Below are 20,581 nucleotides of genomic sequence, written 5' to 3' on the forward strand. Positions count from 1 at the left end.
ATGGGTCATGCCCCCTTTTCAGGTGGGCGCGGCTTGGCCACGCCATGGTGTCCCTCCTCCTCATCTCCCAATGTTTGGGAGGTATGTAACTAGCCGTTTTCTGGGAGTGTCTGTAAAAACGCAGGCGTTCCCAAGCGTTTTCAGGGAGGGTGTGTGACGTCAGCTCTGGCCCCGGTAAGCTTGATTCTATCTCACTATCATGGCCTCATGATAAGTCTTTATTATTAATTTCAGTGATAAAATCAGTGAAATGATTTCCATGATTAAAACATTGTAGTGAGTTTTTTTTTATTATCTACAAGTGATTCAGTTACTCCAAAACTCCAACACTCCCTCTCCCACTCTCCATCCTTTTGTAGCCTAACCCTAACTTTCCCCGGCACAATGCCGATCGGGATGCCAACAGTCGGAATTCCGGCATCGGGATTGTAATCGATGTCTGGATCCCAGCATTGGTCTTCTAACCAGCGTCGGGAGTCTGGTGTCGGGATTCCGAATACTGGTATGCAACTGGTTTTCACTGCTAGATGCTCCAGAATATGTGGTAAATATCGTAATATCTTACAAATGACTATGATAAAGCATACTTACCTACATTGTAGGTGTCTTCGGGGGGCGGGGCCGGACTGTGCAGGTGCAGGTGTCTTCGGGGGGGGGGGGGGGGGGGGGGGGGGGGGGGGGCTGTGACATCACTAAGCCCCGCCCCCGCACCGGGAAATGCCGCGATTCGTGGGTCCACGGGAAGGGGGCGGGGCTAAAATGGCGCGATTTGCGTCATTTTAACCTCTTCTCCACCCGACGGACCCGCGGGAGGTTATCTCTCCATCCTGCTCGCATCACTAGGGTGCGAGCAGGATGCGGGAGACCTGCCCACTCTTCCGGGGGTGCGGGGGGCTACCCCAAAAAGCTTCCGGGAGAGTAGGTAAGTATGTGATAAAGTCATATCTGTTGTTATATGCTGTAAGTGTTGACGTGTTCATATTATTGCCACTTTGTAAAAGCCGCTGAGTAAGAATAAGCACAGAGCTTGGTGTAACAGATTACAGAGAATGTGCTAGAAAAGCCCTGTAGACCTCGGACAGACAGACTGAGAGATTACATGATGAGAAAAGTATGTTATACAAATTAAAAAATATGTTGGTCACGATGCCATGAGCAGACAAAAAGAATTAATAACTAAGTACAACATACGTTTCCAGTTAGAAAAAACATTGTTTTCTTACAGTAAAAGAGAAGGAAATACATGTCAATGTCTCGTTTTATAGTAGCAGTGGCACTTTGCCGACACTGTAAGTTGGCCTAGAGATACAATGATTTTCACTATACACATTGGACGTCTCTGTAATGCCTGGCACCGGGCCACCGGACATTTTAATAATGGAAGAGAACGGCGCAGACAGATTGCTGGAGCACTCAGATGTATTACACACATATAAGGATCAAGCAATTAGTTCCTAAGGGTCTTTAGAACAATAAAAGCGGAATTTATTTTTATCTTAAAATCCCAAATTCATTTAGGTGCTGTACCCTTAATTAATCCACTGCCTTTCGTTACAGCTAATTGTTATACCTGGAAAGCTCACAAGCCCTTCTGGGAGAATGACGGAAGCGTTCCAACTGTGTGTGTACATATGTAATCCAAAAGTAATACAAGAATAATAATATTAATAATATTACTTGTCTTTAGCACATGCGGTTTAATCAATCACGCAAACTCCACTGGAACGCCCACACACCACAAATGAGTGGCATTATACCCCGAACAGCCACATTCTCTAATGATACTGCAACCACTGTGGGTAAGCCCTCTGGATAACCACAAAACATTTATCACATATCACCTCGAGCAGAACCTGAATAGGCTGCTATCCAGTAGATAACTGGTTAACACTGTTAAACTTGAGAGGCATGTGTGTGTGCTAAAGCCTTGAGAACCCAAGTTATTAAAGTTTTTATTTTCGTGTAACTATGCTAAGAATTAAAATGAATTGTTAAGGAAAAAAACAACAACACCAACAACAGATCATGATAATAAATGCAGTTACAAAATAAATGAAAGAACATGGGATACACAGTCAGGATTAAGTGGATGCTCTTAATGAGGCTGGAGTAAATCATTTCTGATACATATTGTGTAACCCACATATTTTATGTTCTTCACTACAGGAACAGCTTTCCAAGACCTCACCCTTGACGTAAGGAGCTGTTACCCAAGCTAAGAGTAAGAGGAATCTATGTCATCTCATAAACCAAACCCCTCTATTCATATAATGAATGAGATATGTTCCATATCCCGATGCTGCAGTGCCTATAATACAGTACATTGATTTATTTTATCACAATCTTTGCCTTACATATGACCATAACATACATTTCAATGGGGCCTATCTGCTAGGCTCTTGAACTGCATAGTGATAGTCATTTGTAGGTGACGCAATAATTTGTGTTTATCTAGACCTCAGTTATCTGTACGTATCTATGAATATGTTTATGTAAATTATATTCATTGTTGGACTGGACAATAGGGGGACAGGGGAAACCCCCGGTGGACCCCACTGCCTGTAGCCCCCACCTCCTCCCCTAGGGATCAGGCTCCAGACTGTACATTTCAATTACATATTATATGTTACCCAAGGGCGTAACCAGAAGTTTGTGGGCCCAATAGCAACATTTTGAAGCGGCCTCTGACCCAATGTTTCTAGAGAGACACTTCTCTGGAGCAGTTGTTCATTGTATGCCCCATACTAGTGTTCTAGTTTACGTACTGAACTATAGTAGTGCCTTAGTTAATGTTATCCCAACTAGAACTGCCCTTGTTTGTTTTATAGACCATAGTATGTTACATTTTAGGGCTGTCAGTACACATTATGCAATACAGTATTTCTAATTCACTATTACTATTTCCAATTACTATATACAGTGTCCACAGTTCATATTATGCCACATTAAAGGGCCTCCAGTTCATATTATGCCACACTATGGTGCCTCCACTTCATATTGTGCCACATTACAGTGCCCTAGTTCATGTTACTACATGTAACATTATAATGCCCTCCAGTACATTTTATACCACAGTAGAATGAGCAGGTCTAGGGGTGTAACTAGATATATTGTAGGATGAAAGGCAAATGTTTGTAAGGGCCCCCTATGTACCACCCAATGGTTGAAAATGTATATAACACATGTAACTTTGACAGGGAAGGTGGGCCCCTCTCAGCTCTGGGCCCCATAGCAGCTGCACTCCCTGCACCTATGGTAGCTACAACCTTGATGTTACCTTATACTGCACAGGCCTATGGTGTATTTATACAGACACTACTGTTATTAATCTGGTACATACTCACGTATACACTAGCAGTATTTACTATACATTTTTATCAATGGGACCAGCCCATGCACTAATGTTTCGGCAAACCAATAAGGTGGCTGGTCACACCCCCTTTGGAGATTAACCACACCCCTAAACATGTGCCCATACCACTGCATTCCCATGGTGGGCCGTTCATACCCCAGTCTGACACTGGTGATATCACACTAGTAAATAATTACAAGAGATACACTGAATACAATACACTGATAAAAACAAGATCCTAATTATTTCTAATTAGTGTAGTAGGTAAAAAAAAAAACAGAATTAATTTCCCTGCCCCGAAGAACTTTTTGAAAAAAGACCATTTAAATATACAGTATATACTCCCAGTGTCACCCCATACAGACATAAATAATGTAATATGGCTATACTATACTGTAAACACTATACTGCAATAACAGCCGCAAATAGAAAAGACACCATAGAAGCAAAAGTAACGAGAGTTCAGATGTAGCCATGCTCATCTTGCTGCGATGCGGCATGCTGCATGGAATGCCAGGTTGCGACTATTCGCAGCCGGCAATCGCCTCATCAATTCCCTTAGGATGCATGCCGCATCGCAGTAAGATGGGCCTGGCTACATCTGGTATATGCCTTCTATGGCTGCTGTCTAATTGCCTGTCAACCTGTTTAATTATACAAAATGATTGGATTAATCACATACAGCTCTACTGTACAGTATGTTAGTTCTGCTCGCACTGTGAATATGGATGAATAACTTCTTTATGAAAATGAGTCTCTCTGTAGTTACACTGACCCTATTAGTAAAATCTTAGAAATACACCCCATAACTGATTGGCTTGTCATTTTGATTACATGGAATGGGGCAATATAGAACTAATGGGGGCCTAACATCTATGGGCCAATTACCTTTTCTGACAGCGCCAATCTGAACAGCAAACAAAACCACAGATCACGGACATTTATGACCGGAGACCTGTTGGGGAATCTATAAGAAACTGCATGTTAAAAATCCCAGACTCACTGATCAAGAACATTTTTGGTTGGAATCGAGGATTTGCAACATGTTGGATTTGCCCGAGTCCCCAACCCAAGGGTAATTGCCCCGATCGTTGTCTTATGTATGGGCCCCATTAGATACTGTAGGTCTAAATCTATATATTTGTTTATTGTACATTTTTATTTTAACTTTCAATAGAGAGAAAAATAACTATGTTGACTATATGGATAATTGAACAATTACGGGTGAGAAACATGGCCTCCAAAAGATAGACATATCCATAGAGCTAGTAGTAGAATAGGCGATATGTAGTATAAATTAGAGCAGGGGTGGGGCACCTCAAAGCCACTTGATCCGGCCCGGCCAGGCTCACCTAACCGAGGGAGATGCCAGGCGCCCACTCGGATTTTGTTACCAGTGGGCACCCGGCTCCTTCTCGTCAGCAGCAGCCGGAGACAGGAGCTCACTCCTTAGCTCTGACTTCCGGCTCAGGCAGTGTACATGTGCGGCTGTGCGCGCTATGGGAGAGATGTCATGACGTCTCTCCCATAGTTCCGAGGAGCGGGCGGCCAGGCGGAGGGCAGTGGTGCGGAAGCAGGAGCAGAGCTGGTGAGTATTGTGGTTATTTATTTTTCTTTTAATATGTGTGTGTAAGCGGCACTACTAGGGGGCATATCTAATGGAGCATAACTACAGAGGGCATATTTTATGGGGCATAACAACTGACTGGGGGCATATCTAATGGGGCATAACAACTGACTGGGGGCATATCTAATGACATAACTGACTGGGGGCATATGTACTGGGGGCATATCTACTGGGGCATAACAACTGACTGGGGGTATATCTACTGTCGGATAACAACTGACTGGGGGCATAACTACTGACTTGGGGCATTACCACTGGGGGTATAACTACTGACTTGGGGCATAACTACTGGGGGCAGGCTAATTTTTAAGTTGATAATTTTTGTATGGCCCCCGAAGCATTTTATAAATATTCAAATGGCCCTTGGTAGAAAAAAGGTTCCCCACCCCTGAATTAGAGTGAGGGCCCAGTAGGAGGTGTGGCCAACAAGTTGATGACCTCTGGTACAGTAGGTTGAGTGAGAGGAAATGAGTGGGTAGGGCAGGAGAGAAACCAATAGAAGAGATAGCCAACTAAAAAGAGTGGATGGTGTGGGGGAGGAAGTGAAATGTGTAGGCAGAGAGAGGGAGACGAGGGCCTGCAGAATGGGACAATATAGTCTATAAGGTTTCCAGTTTCCAGAATTGGCATTCCAGACAGGTGTGGAAAACAATGTGCTTCTGTTTGTCGACATATTTATGATCGGTAGCCAACAACCCGCACTGGTTTTGCCTATCGCATTGACCGAAAATAATTTGATTTGGTCCTGGACCATCAACCCTTAGCACCCCTGCAAGTGCCTAGCAAACCCCAGGGTGCCACGACACCCAGTTAGGGAACCACTAGTATAACCAGAATAATTTCTCTATCGTCCTAAGTGGATGCTGGGGTTCCTGAAAGGACCATGGGGAATAGCGGCTCCGCAGGAGACAGGGCACAAAAAAGTAAAGCTTTACTAGGTCAGGTGGTGTGCACTGGCTCCTCCCCCTATGACCCTCCTCCAGACTCCAGTTAGATTTTGTGCCCGAACGAGAAGGGTGCAATCTAGGTGGCTCTCCTAAAGAGCTGCTTAGAGAAAGTTTAGTTTAGGTTTTTTTCTTTACAGTGAGTCCTGCTGGCAACAGGATCACTGCAACGTGGGACTTAGGGGGAAAGTAGTAAACTCACCTGCATGCAGAGTGGATTTGCTGCTTGGCTACTGGACACCATTAGCTCCAGAGGGATCGAACACAGGCCCAGCCGTGGAGTCCGGTCCCGGAGCCGCGCCGCCGACCCCCTTGCAGATGCTGAAGCGTGAAGAGGTCCGGAAACCGGCGGCTGAAGACTCCTCAGTCTTCATAAGGTAGCGCACAGCACTGCAGCTGTGCGCCATTTTCCTCTCAGCACACTTCACTGGGCAGTCACTGAGGGTGCAGAGCGCTGGGGGGGGGCGCTCTGAGAGGCAAATATAAACCTTATACAAGGCTAAAAATACCTCACATATAGCCCATAGGGGCTATATGGAGATATTTAACCCCTGCCTGACTGGAAAAATAGCGGGAGAAGAACCCGCCGAAAAAGGGGCGGGGCCTATCTCCTCAGCACACGGCGCCATTTTCTGTCACAGCTCCGCTGGTCAGAACGGCTCCCAGGTCTCTCCCCTGCACTGCACTACAGAAACAGGGTAAAACAGAGAGGGGGGGCACATTAATGGCTATATATATATATATTAAAGCAGCTATAAGGGAGCACTTAATATAAGGATATCCCTTGTATATATAGCGCTTTGTGGTGTGTGCTGGCAGACTCTCCCTCTGTCTCCCCAAAAGGGCTAGTGGGTCCTGTCTTCATTAGAGCATTCCCTGTGAGTTTGCGGTGTGTGTCGGTACGTGGTGTCGACATGTATGAGGACGATATTGGTGTGGAGGCGGAGCAATTGCCAAATATGCAGATGTCACCCCCCAGGGGGTCGACACCAGAATGGATGCCTTTATTTGTGGAATTACGTGATGGTTTATCTTCCCTTAAACAGTCAGTTGAGGACATGAGGCGGCCGGACAATCAATTAATGCCTGTCCAGGCGCCTCAAACACCGTCAGGGGCTGTAAAACGCCCTTTGCCTCAGTCGGTCGACACAGACCCAGACACGGGCACTGATTCCAGTGACGACGGTAGAAATTCAAACGTATTTTCCAGTAGGGCCACACGTTATATGATTTTGGCAATGAAGGAGACGTTACATTTAGCTGATACTACAGATACCGTAAAACAGGGTATTATGTATGGTGTGAAAAAACTACAAACAGTTTTTCCTGAATCAGAAGAATTAAATGACGTGTGTGATGAAGCGTGGGTTGCTCCTGATAAAAAGTTGATAATTTCAAAAAAGTTATTGGCATTATACCCTTTCCCGCCAGAGGTTAGGGCGCGCTGGGAAACACCCCCTAAGGTGGACAAGGCGCTCACACGCTTATCCAAACAAGTGGCGTTACCCTCTCCTGAGACGGCCGCACTTAAGGATCCATCAGATAGAAAGATGGAAGTTATTCAAAAGAATATATACACACATGCAGGTGTTATACTACGACCAGCTATAGCAACTGCCTGGATGTGCAGTGCTGGAGTAGTTTGGTCAGAATCCCTGATTGAAAATATTGATACCCTAGATAGGGACAATGTTTTACTGTCGTTAGAACAAATAAAGGATGCATTTATCTATATGCGTGATGCACAGAGGGATATTTGCACACTGGCATCTCGGGTGAGTGCTATGTCCATTTCAGCCAGAAGAGCCTTATGGACACGACAGTGGACAGGCGATGCGGATTCAAAACGTCACATGGAGGTTTTGCCGTATAAAGGGGAGGAGTTATTTGGAGTTGGTCTATCAGACTTGGTGGCCACGGCTACTGCCGGGAAATCCACTTTTTTACCTCAAGTCACTCCCCAACAGAGAAAGGCACCGACCTTTCAACCGCAGCCTTTTCGCTCCTACAAAAATAAGAGAGCAAAGGGCTTGTCGTACCTGCCACGAGGCAGAGGAAGAGGGAAGAGACACCAACAGGCAGCTCCTTCCCAGGAACAGAAGCCCTCCCCGGCTCCTGCAAAAACCTCAGCATGACGCTGGGGCCTCTCAAGCGGACTCGGGGACAGTGGGGGGCCGTCTCAAAAATTACAGCGCGCAGTGGGCTCACTCGCAGGTAGACCCCTGGATCCTGCAGATAATATCTCAGGGGTACAGGTTGGAATTAGAGACGGATCCTCCTCATCGTTTCCTGAAGTCTGCCTTACCAACCGTCTCTTCCGAAAGGGAGAGGGTGTTGGAAGCCATTCACAAGCTGTACGCTCAGCAGGTGATAGTCAAAGTACCCCTATTACAACAAGGAAAGGGGTATTATTCCACTCTATTTGTGGTACCGAAGCCGGATGGCTCGGTAAGGCCTATTCTAAATCTGAAGTCCTTGAACCTCTACATAAAAAAGTTCAAGTTCAAGATGGAGTCACTCAGAGCAGTGATAGCGAACCTGGAAGAAGGGGACTTTATGGTATCCTTGGACATCAAGGATGCGTATCTACACGTTCCGATTTACCCCGCACACCAGGGGTACCTCAGGTTCATTGTTCAAAACTGTCACTATCAGTTTCAGACGCTGCCGTTCGGATTGTCCACGGCGCCTCGGGTCTTTACCAAGGTAATGGCCGAGATGATGATTCTTCTTCGAAGAAAAGGCGTATTAGTTATCCCATACTTGGACGATCTCCTAATAAGGGCAAGGTCCAGAGAACAGCTGGAGACAGCTTTAGCACTATCTCAAGAGGTGCTAAGACAACACGGGTGGATTCTGAATATTCCAAAATCCCATTTAATCCCGACAACTCGTCTGCTGTTCCTAGGAATGATTCTGGACACGGTTCAGAAAAAGGTTTTCCTTCCAGAGGAAAAAGCCAAGGAGTTATCCGATCTGGTCAGGAACCTCCTAAAACCAGGAAAAGTGTCAGTACATCAATGCACAAGAGTCCTGGGAAAAATGGTGGCTTCTTACGAAGCAATTCCATTCGGCAGATTCCATGCAAGAATATTCCAAAGGGATCTGTTGGACAAATGGTCAGGGTCGCATCTGCAGATGCACCTGCGAATAACCCTGTCACCAAAGACAAGGGTGTCACTTCTGTGGTGGTTGCAGAAGGCTCACCTATTAGAAGGCCGCAGATTCGGCATTCAGGATTGGATCCTGGTGACCACGGACGCCAGCCTGAGAGGCTGGGGAGCAGTCACACAAGGAAGAAACTTCCAGGGAGTATGGACGAGTCTGGAAAAGTCTCTTCACATAAACATTCTGGAACTAAGAGCAATCTACAATGCTCTAAGCCAGGCGGAACTTCTCCTGCAAGGAAAGCCGGTGTTGATTCAGTCGGACAACATCACGGCGGTCGCCCATGTAAACAGGCAGGGCGGCACAAGAAGCAGGAGTGCAATGGCAGAAGCTGCCAAGATTCTTCGCTGGGCGGAGAATCACGTGATAGCACTGTCAGCAGTGTTCATCCCGGGCGTGGACAACTGGGAAGCAGACTTCCTCAGCAGACACGATCTTCATCCGGGAGAGTGGGGTCTACATCCAGAAGTCTTCAACATGTTAATAGACCGTTGGGAAAGACCAATTGTAGACATGATGGCGTCTCGCCTCAACAAGAAACTGGACAAATATTGCGCCAGGTCAAGAGATCCACAGGCAATAGCTGTGGACGCACTGGTAACTCCTTGGGTGTACCAGTCAGTGTATGTGTTTCCTCCTCTGCCGCTCATACCAAAGGTATTGAAGATCATACGGCAAAGAAGAGTAAGAACAATACTAGTGGTTCCGGATTGGCCGAGAAGGACTTGGTATCCGGAACTTCAAGAGATGCTCACGGACGAACCGTGGCCTCTACCTCTGAGAAGGGACCTGCTACAGCAGGGTCCCTGTCTTTTTCAAGACTTACCGCGGCTGCGTTTGACGGCATGGCGGTTGAACGCCAGATCCTAAAAGGGAAAGGCATTCCAGAAGAAGTCATTCCTACCTTGATTAAGGCACGGAAGGAAGTCACCGTGAAACATTATCACCGCATTTGGCGAAAATATGTAGCGTGGTGCGAGGATCGGAGGGTTCCGACGGAGGAATTCCAACTGGGTCGTTTCCTACATTTCCTGCAATCAGGATTATCTATGGGTCTCAAATTGGGATCCATTAAGGTTCAAATTTCGGCCCTGTCAATATTCTTCCAAAAAGAATTGGCCTCTGTCCCTGAGGTCCAGACTTTTGTCAAGGGAGTACTGCATATACAGCCTCCTGTGGTGCCTCCGGTGGCACCGTGGGATCTAAATGTAGTTTTAGATTTCCTCAAATCCCATTGGTTTGAACCATTGAAAAAGGTGGATTTGAAATATCTCACATTGAAAGTGACTATGTTACTAGCCCTGGCCTCTGCCAGGAGAGTATCTGAATTGGCGGCTTTATCTTATAAAAGTCCTTATCTAATCTTCCATTCGGATAGGGCAGAACTGCGGACTCGTCCGCATTTTCTCCCTAAAGTGGTATCAGCATTTCATCTGAACCAACCTATTGTGGTGCCTGCGGCCACTAGCGACTTGGAGGACTCCAAGTTGTTGGACGTTGTCAGAGCCTTAAAAATATACATTGCAAGGACGGCTGGAGTCAGAAAATCTGACTCGCTGTTTATATTGTATGCACCCAACAAGTTGGGCGCACCTGCTTCTAAGCAGTCGATTGCTCGTTGGATTTGTAACACAATTCAACTTGCACATTCTGTGGCAGGCCTGCCACAGCCTAAAACTGTAAAAGCCCACTCCACAAGGAAGGTGGGCTCATCTTGGGCGGCTGCCCGAGGGGTCTCGGCATTACAACTCTGCCGAGCAGCTACGTGGTCGGGGGAGAACACGTTTGTAAAATTTTACAAATTTGATACCCTGGCAAAGGAGGACCTGGAGTTCTCTCATTCGGTGCTGCAGAGTCATCCGCACTCTCCCGCCCGTTTGGGAGCTTTGGTATAATCCCCATGGTCCTTTCAGGAACCCCAGCATCCACTTAGGACGATAGAGAAAATAAGAATTTACTTACCGATAATTCTATTTCTCGGAGTCCGTAGTGGATGCTGGGCGCCCATCCCAAGTGCGGATTATCTGCAATACTTGTACATAGTTATTGTTAACTAATTCGGGTTATTGTTAAGGAGCCATCTTTAAGAGGCCCTTTCTGTTGTCATACTGTTAACTGGGTTTAGATCACAAGTTGTACGGTGTGATTGGTGTGGCTGGTATGAGTCTTACCCGGGATTCAAAATGCCTCCCTTATTGTGTATGCTCGTCCGGGCACAGTACCTAACTGGAGTCTGGAGGAGGGTCATAGGGGGAGGAGCCAGTGCACACCACCTGACCTAGTAAAGCTTTACTTTTTTGTGCCCTGTCTCCTGCGGAGCCGCTATTCCCCATGGTCCTTTCAGGAACCCCAGCATCCACTACGGACTCCGAGAAATAGAATTATCGGTAAGTAAATTCTTATTATTACTGTGTGATAGCTGTATATTGTCCCAGACTTAGAATTTGAAAGTCATTTTGGCTGAATTTCTCAATAATAAACCTTTGACTTAGGGGTGCCTTGAAAATCTGCTGGTACTCTAGTGCGCCATGAAAAAAAAAATATATGTTTTGTTTGTTGGATTTAAATTTATGGAAATGACCACGGATTAATGTTTTTAAAATAGATGTCAAAGTAATATTGTTTAACCCTTATTGATTTACAATCTATCTTGGTTATTTGTTAACAAAGGTAAGTATTCTGTTTTGTAAATAATGAAATCTATTAAGGGGTTGGCTTGCCAAAATATGTGGCAGTATGGATGGTGTAATTGTTAGCATTACTGCCTCATAGCACTGAGGTCATGGGTTTAATTCCCACCATGGTCTTACGTGGAGTTCGTATGTTCTCCCCATACTTGCATGAGCTTCCTTCAGGTACTCCAGTATAGTCCCACACTCCAAAAACATTCTGGTAGGTTGATTAACTCCCAACAAAAATTAACCCTTGTGTGCATGTACAGTACATGGGCAGACTAGATGGGCCAAGTGGTTCTTATCTGCCGTCAAATTCCATGTTTCTATGTTTCTATCCCTGTGTAATTCATAGGTATCCTGGCTTAAATGAATATTATAGAAATCCTAATAAAGGCTGATATACAATATACAACATACAACATACTGTATGTAAAAAAAACAACGCCATACCATGACAATTTATTTTTATGTTATTTAAAAAGTCCTGACAACGAGGGCACCACCACATAAAGTACAAACAATGACATAAAACAGAGGGTGACAGTTGCCCTGCCCAAACAATCTTACAATTTAAAAGGTGTGTGGAATAATTGCACAGGTGCTATTATAGTTATCCACTAGTTTGGAGTAATTGTGTGCCTGGTGTAACGTTCATCTTTTTTAGAAAGCAACAGTATAAACATGCAAAGATTTATGTAAAGATAATGATATTACACTTAAATATTAATATTCATTATAAATAATCTTGATATTAGTGTTTATGTGCAGATTCTTTGAAAGGAATTCATGACGAAATGCCAATACCCCACAGAAATATAAACATATATGTACTCTTATAGGTGTTGCTATAGATACATAATAAAACATCTTAAATAAGAAAAATCATTCATCTTTAAACGCATCATTTCTAAACACAATAAAGTGAGAAAACACAGTGTTTCTGGAAGTTGACTCAATCTTTAATAAGGCAAACTGTAAATCATAACCATAGCCAGAGTATAATAATATAATATGCAGTTCTTTTTCAAAACTCCTTTGAGATATGTACAGTATGTCAGAAAAGGAAATAACGTCTTGAAAAATAATTAGGAATGCAGAAAGCTGCGTAAGTTCAGTTCTATGGCAACGCTGAAAAACCCAAAGGCCAATTCCAGAACTGACCAGCGTAATACAGTGTCATTCAGAACAAGCATTGGTTTCCTGTCCTTCCATGTGATCCTGACTTCATAGCTGGACGTGTTTCAGCTTGTAGTGATCGGCCACTTACTCTGCTGTTTGCTTATTACACCAGATAGGCAACTAGACTGTTTTCACAATTAGGTGCTGGACGGGGCATGTGTCATTCACACTCCTTACTCCACCAGACTTCTTTATAATGTCAAAGACAGTAAGGAGTCACTGTGCTATTTGGCATCAAAGTAAATGCAAGGGAATTTTTTGCCCAATATTCTGAGTAATAATGAGCTGGAATCAATAGACAACCACATAAAGAGGTTAATGGTTCATGGTTAATGAATGAGGTTAATGGTACAAAGTTTTGATGTTTTCTGCTTGGCAAAAGCTATAAAATTGTTGGTGAAAAATGCCAGGGGCTGTCTCCTTCTTTATGTCATACAATTATTCTAGGCGCAATTATAGAGCGAACGTGAAAATCCAACTTGGAAAAAGAGACTATACGTCATTATTAGACCAACAGTCATGCTCTGAGCTGAAACAATATTTTAACTTCCTATTTCATTTGTTTGCATAACATTTTGTCAGTCGCCTTTTGTTCTCTGAGTCCATTGATTTTCCGATTTTCTTTCCTTGGTGTAACCATTCTACAAGGATAACCAAATGTTTATACAGGTTTTGTTATATAAAGGTTACTTTTACTAGAGCCTTCTAAGCATAGAATAATCTTTAGATTTGAAGTGCTCAGCCTCTGAGGCAAGAACCTAAAGTGGGTATGCAAATCTGTTTTTGTTGGTGTTCTAAATTGTAGATATACTGTATACTGTATTTTGGGTCCCAGCACAATGGTACGCTGACTGTTGGGGCCCCAGAACAATGGTACGCTGACACAGAGCCGGCCCTAGGCATAGCCAAACTAGGCAAATGCCTAGGGCATTTGGTATGCCTAGGGGCACCGGCAGCTTCTGCTGATTAATATGATATGCGGCATGCCTAGATTCTGTGTGTAGCATTTCGTATGCAGAAACAGCCACAGTCTCACACAGTATATAGGCATGCTGCATGTCATTTTAATCAGCAGAAGCTGCTTGTGCATCCTAGCCACATAGCAATGCAAATAAGATACATTTTCATCAAAAAAGGTGCCCAACGTTAGCAGAGCTGCCAGCTGACTCACGCCAGGCATCTCCTGCTGCATGGCGCATTGAGGCAAGATGTATGAGGACACATCTGTATGCAAGCAGAGGCAGAGATCACAGTGTCAGCGGCTGTGTGAGTGCTGTGTACGGGTGGGTTGGTTGCGCAATAGTGTTCGGTATATGTGTAAGGGGCATTGGGGGTCATTCTGACCCGATCGCTCGCTGCAGTTTATCGCAGCGAAGCAATCGGGTCAGAACTGCGCGTGTACCGGTGCCGCAGTGTGCCGGAGCATGCCAGACGGCCAAAGGCCGTAGTTGCCTAACGATCGCCTCTGCCTGATTGAAAGGCAGAGGCGGTCGCTGGGTGGGAGGGGGCTGGATGGAGGCATTAAGCCGCCGTTTAGGGGTGCGGTCTGGCCAACACAGTCGTGGCCAGACCGTTGGGGGGGCTGGCCAGCGGCGGCTGCATGACGTCACAGCGGCTGGCCAGCGGCGGCTGCTGCGCTGGTCGGGAGATACTCCTCTGATGCAAAAGCATTGCCGCTATGCGATGCTTTTGCATTTCTCTGGAGGGGGGGGGGCGGCACTGACATGCTCGGAATGACCCCCATTATGCGTGTCGTGTATAAATGCATTAATAATGTGCGGCATATGTATAAGAGGCACTATGTGTGTCATTATGTGTATAAGGGCACTAATAATGTGCAGTATATGTGTAAGGGGCACTATGTGTGTCATTGTGTGTATAAGGGGACTAGTAATGTGCAGCATATGTGTAAGAGGCACTATGTGTGTCATTATGTGTATAAGGGCATTAATAATGTGCGGCATATGTGTAAGAGACATGGGGGGGTCATTCCGAGTTGATCACTCTCTGCAGTTTTTTGCAGCGCAGTGATCAGGTCACTACTGCGCATGCATATGCACCGCAATGTACAGGCGCATCGTACGGGTACAAAACGGATCGTTGCTGGGTGATGGATTTAATGGAGAATCCATTCGCACAGCCGATCGCAAGGAGATTGACAGGAAGAAGGCGTTTGTGGGTGGCAACTGCCCGTTTTCAGGGAGTGGTTGGAAAAATGCAGGCGTGTCCAAGCGTTTGGAGGGCGGGTGCCTGACGTCAATTCTGGGACCATAAAGACTGAAGTGATCGCAAGGGTTGAGTAAGTCCAGAGCTACTCAGAAACTGCAAAAAACTTTTTTGTCTCGCTCAGCTGCACACACGTTCGCACACTTGCAAAGCGAAAATACACTCCTCTGTGGGCGGCGACTATTCGTTTGCACGGCTGCAAAAAGTAGCTAGCGAGCGATCAACTCGGAATGAGGGCCATTATGTGTATAAGGGCATTAATAAAGGTTGGCATAATGTGTAAGGCGCATTATGTTTCTAAGGACATTAATAATGTGTGTCATATGTGTTAGGGGCATTACTGTGTGGTATTATGTGTATAAAGGCATTACTAATGTGTGGCATTATGTGTATAAGGTGCTCTACTGTGTGGTGTTACATATAGAAAGGGCACTACTGTGTGGTCTGATGTGAATAAAGAGCAATATGGTGTGGTATAATGTGAATAAGGAGCAATTCAGTGTGATGTAATGTGAGTAAGGGGCATTACTGTGACCAGTAATGTTTATAAGGTAAAGTGGTAAAACTGTGTGATGTAATGTGAATTAGGGACACTATCGCATGATAAAATGTGAATAAAGTTGCACTACTGTGTGGCGTAACTTGAATTGGGGGTACTCTCGTAATTTGAATGGGGGTACTATTATGTGGCCATGCCCCTTGCCAGCAAACACACGCCCCTTTTTGGGCTGTGCGCCGAATGTGCACATTGTTACTATTTAAAATATAGGGGGTAGGAACACCAAAATAAGGACTGCTATGGGTGAGGGGTGATGGTGCTGGGAAAGGGGTGCAGGGTCAGAGGCGGAACTAGCGGTGGTGCTAGGGGGCACCAGCCAAAATCTTGCCTAGGGCATCATATTGGTTAGGGCCGGCTCTGCGCTGACACTTGGAGCCCCAGAACAATGGTACACTGACACTTGGAGCCCCAGAACAATGGCACGCTGCCACTTGCTGCCACTGAATAATGGTATACTGGCACTTGCAGTCCCAGAACAATGGTACACTCACACTTGGGTCCCAGAATAAATAATGGTATACTGACACTTGGGGTCCCATAACATCAGTACCCTGACACTTGGGGTCCCAGAACAATGGTACACTCATACTTGGGTTCCCAGAATAAATAATGGTATACTGACACTTGGGTTCCCATAACATCAGTACCCTGACACTTGGGGTCCCAGAACAATGGTACACTCATACTTGGGTTCCCAGAATAAATAATGGTATACTGACACTTGGGTTCCCATAACATCAGTACCCTGACACTTGGGGTCCCAGAACAATGGTACACTCACACTTGGGGTCCCAGAATAATGATATACTGACACTTGGGGTCCCAGAATAATGGTATACTGACACTTGCAGCCTCAGAAAAATGGTACATAATTTAATGTTCTATAGAAAACATTAAAGGAGCGCTGATATCGGGTAAAAAATAATTTAATAATAAATGCAGTGGAAAGGACCACTTAGGATAATTAGTTGAAAGTTTAAAAACAAAAACAGTGCAAATACATATGCATATATAGAATTAATCACATTCACAATAAATAGGTTGACTGTAAGCGGCTTATACGCCCATTATGATGTTGCAGTCCACAATAATATATTATGCTGGTGACATCCGTACTGATAAGGGGCTTAGATAAATGTCTCGGCAGGTTAGTTAGAAAATCTGCTGATAATTTAAGCAGAGGGGTTGAGTTGCTGTTGCTCACCCCTAATGTTAGGATCCGTTCTCACCCGTAGTTGTAAATGCTGATTCCCGTCAATAGCAATTAGCGGAGGTAGCTCTCGGCAACTGACAGTGGCTGTGTCAGGATGTCCGGCAAAGAAAAGCGTGCAAGCTGTATAGCACCTCAGCAGAACGGCGCTTTTTCAAGCACAGCAGGGAAAGTTTGGCAGAAGTGTATCCGGTTAGATGATGAGAGAACGTCCTAATCCCTCAGTATCAGTAGCGGAAGGTCCGTGAAAGTCTCCAGCAGTGGACAGGTAGCAAAGGTGACCCTCTACGCGTTTCTCCACCCACGATACCGGCGGTTTCCTCAGGAAGTGTGAATACCCATTTGGCAGGTGTATGTGTATTTAAATGGTCAGCAACCAATCAGCTTTAGAGTCTCTTAATTAACACCTGAAAGTTGTAATTGTGTTTCACACTATGTTGGGTCGTTTGCACATTTTCATTCACTGGTTTTATCAGGTGTACAAATTATATACTTTCCAAGTGATAATACAAAATAGGTTAGGCAACAAGAAAGAAAGAAAGAAAGAAAGAAATATAAACATTACATTATCGCTATCGGTAGAAGAGGTGTCGAAAATATGGGTATCGATAACCTCATAATTTACATGTATATATATATAATTGACATATAGAGAAACTTACTAGGGGCAAATAAGCTTGACACTCCCATATTATAAATTAAAGTAAGTTTCACAAGGGTTACAGTGTATTTACTTTTTAACTGCCCTTGATGTATCACAATTACATTTTGATTTTAAGTATTCACTTTATAGAAATCACTTTATAGTAATCAGCATAATTTCGTCACCCTAATACCGAAAGCTGCTAATAGCATGCACATGGCATCCCAGAGAGGTTATATATACATAAAGAGAACCAATACTTGTTCTCACAGCTGCAATAGCCCAGCAAACAGAGGAATGGACTTCGGCCAAAAGGTCATCGGTTCAAGGAACCATTTAAGGAAGACAATCTACTTTTGTGGGTAGGTTTTGTTTCTATATCAAGTTATTCTACCTGCATACTAGGGTAGGTGTTGTCACACACACCCTTTTTTCAAAAGTAGATTGTCTTCCTTAAACGGTCTCCTTCCTCTATATAAATCTTTTCAATATCAAAATGGTATTATTTTAGAATCTCATCTATGCCAAATTCAGCAATGAACTGGGTATGAGATATAAACTACCTATGTCTGTCTATAGGCAATACGCTATTTTGTCTCTCTCTCATAGGTTTTCTCTCTTTTCCTTAATCTGTGTAGCTCTGGTTTTAATTTGAACTGTGTATGATTATATCTATCGAAAGATTGTTTAAATTCCCTCCTCTACATAACAGTAGATAATTATTTATTTATAAAAACTGAAATTACGTCTAAATAATTTTAAAAAATTAAAATGTGAAAATCTGTTCCCTGTTCCTGTCCTTGAACCGATGACCTTTTGGCCGAAGTCCATTCCTCTGTTCGCTGGGCTATTGCAGCTGTGAGAACAAGTATTTCTTCTCTTTATGTATATATAACCTCTCTGGGATGCCATGTGCATGCTATTAGCAGCTTTCGGTATTAGGGTGACGAAATTATGCTGATTACTATAAAGTGATTTCTATAAAGTGAATACTAAAAATCAAAATGTAATTGTGATACATCAAGGGCAGTTAAAAAGTAAATACACTGTAACCCTTGTGAAACTTACTTTAATTTATAATATGGGAGTGTCAAGCTTATTTGCCCCTAGTAAGTTTCTCTATATGTCAATTATATATATACATGTAAATTATGAGGTTATCGATACCCATATTTTCGACACCTCTTCTACCGATAGCGATAATGTAATGTTTATATTTCTTTCTTTCTTTCTTTCTTGTTGCCTAACCTATTTTGTATTATCACTTGGAAAGTATATAATTTGTACACCTGATAAAACCAGTGAATGAAAATGTGCAAACGACCCAACATAGTGTGAAACACAATTACAACTTTCAGGTGTTAATTAAGAGACTCTAAAGCTGATTGGTTGCTGACCATTTAAATACACATACACCTGCCAAATGGGTATTCACACTTCCTGAGGAAACCGCCGGTATCGTGGGCGGAGAAACGCGTAGAGGGTCACCTTTGCTACCTGTCCACTGCTGGAGACTTTCACGGACCTTCCGCTACTGATACTGAGGGATTAGGACGTTCTCTCATCATCTAACCGGATACACTTCTGCCAAACTTTCCCTGCTGTGCTTGAAAAAGCCCCGTTCTGCTGAGGTGCTATACAGCTTGCACGCTTTTCTTTGCCGGACATCCTGACACAGCCACTGTCAGCTGCCGAGAGCTACCTCCGCTAATTGCTATTGACGGGAATCAGCATTTACAACTACGGGTGAGAACGGATCCTAACATTAGGGGTGAGCAACAGCAACTCAACCCCTCTGCTTAAATTATCAGCAGATTTTCTAACTAACCTGCCAAGACATTTATCTAAGCCCCTTATCAGTACGGATGTCACCAGCATAATATATTATTGTGGACTGCAACATCATAATGGGCGTATAAGCCGCTTGCAGTCAACTTATTTATTGTGAATGTGATTAATTCTATATATGCATATGTATTTGCACTGTTTTTGTTTTTAAACTTTCAACTAATTATCCTAAGTGGTCCTTTCCACTGCATTTATTATTAAATGATTTTTTACCCGATATCAGCGCTCCTTTAATGTTTTCTATAGAACATTAAATTATGTATCTTTGAAATAGGCATCCAGTTGCCCTATAGGAGCTGCTATTACACTATATACTTTTTATCAGACGCTTTCTTAAAAATTAATATATTAGCGCCCGATTTAACGGGGTACACATCCCCCGCAATCTTTTTTCAGAAAAATGGTATACTGACACTAGCAGCCCCAGAATAATGGTCTACTGGGACTTGTGGTCCCAGAACATTGGTACACTGACATTTGGGGTGGTGGGATTCAACTGGGCGTGAGGTTTTGACTGCAAAAAAAACTTGTATATCTCACACCCAATTTTGGATTACTGCAGGCATGCACTCTACTGATACCCGCAGAATCCAACAACAAAAAAATGCACACATGGTTTTCAGCTATGAAAACCCTGTTAAAAATAATAATAATAATAATAATAATACTTACCTATCCGGTAGTCTCCACGGCTCCTGGTGGTCTCCCCTCCACCTTTGCAATGGGGAGGAGTCTGCTGGGAGGCGAAGGGGCTGCTGGGAGGGGACGTGGCAGATTTCTCTTCTGTGATTGAAAAGGACTACCCTGCAGCTACGGGGAAAAACTCTGTTCCACTGGGTTTTTTAAATGGTCCCGGAATAATGGTATACTAACAGTTGAGGTCCCAGAATAATGCTATACTGACACTTGTAGCACCAGAATAATGTAATACTGACACTTAGGGTCCCAGAACCATGTTACGCTGACACTTATGGTCCCAGAATAATGGTATAGTGGCACCTGGGGTCCCAGTCAATTGGTACGCTGACACTTGCAGTCCCAGAGCATTGGTATGCTGACACTTGGGGTCCCAGAACAAAGTTACCATGACAATTGGCATCCCAGAACAATGGTACACTGGCACTTGGGGTCCCAGAACAACAGTAGACTG

At 44.1% G+C, this 20,581-nt stretch overlaps 1 long non-coding RNA gene across 4 annotated transcripts in view; it reads left to right on the top strand.

The window, feature by feature from the left end:
- The first annotated feature begins 778 nt into the window (after positions 1-778).
- LOC134966172 (uncharacterized) overlaps positions 779-20,581 on the top strand; it is a 138,082-nt gene continuing 118,279 nt past the window's right edge. For all 4 annotated transcript variants that reach the window (XR_010188593.1, XR_010188596.1, XR_010188595.1 and 1 more), the window contains exons 1-2: positions 779-922; positions 2,167-2,221. This is a non-coding gene — a long non-coding RNA (uncharacterized LOC134966172). The remainder of the gene's footprint in view (positions 923-2,166; positions 2,222-20,581) is intronic.

The sequence above is a fragment of the Pseudophryne corroboree genome, chromosome 10 (assembly GCF_028390025.1).
Source record: "Pseudophryne corroboree isolate aPseCor3 chromosome 10, aPseCor3.hap2, whole genome shotgun sequence".
NCBI classification, from domain to species: Eukaryota; Metazoa; Chordata; class Amphibia; order Anura; family Myobatrachidae; genus Pseudophryne; species Pseudophryne corroboree.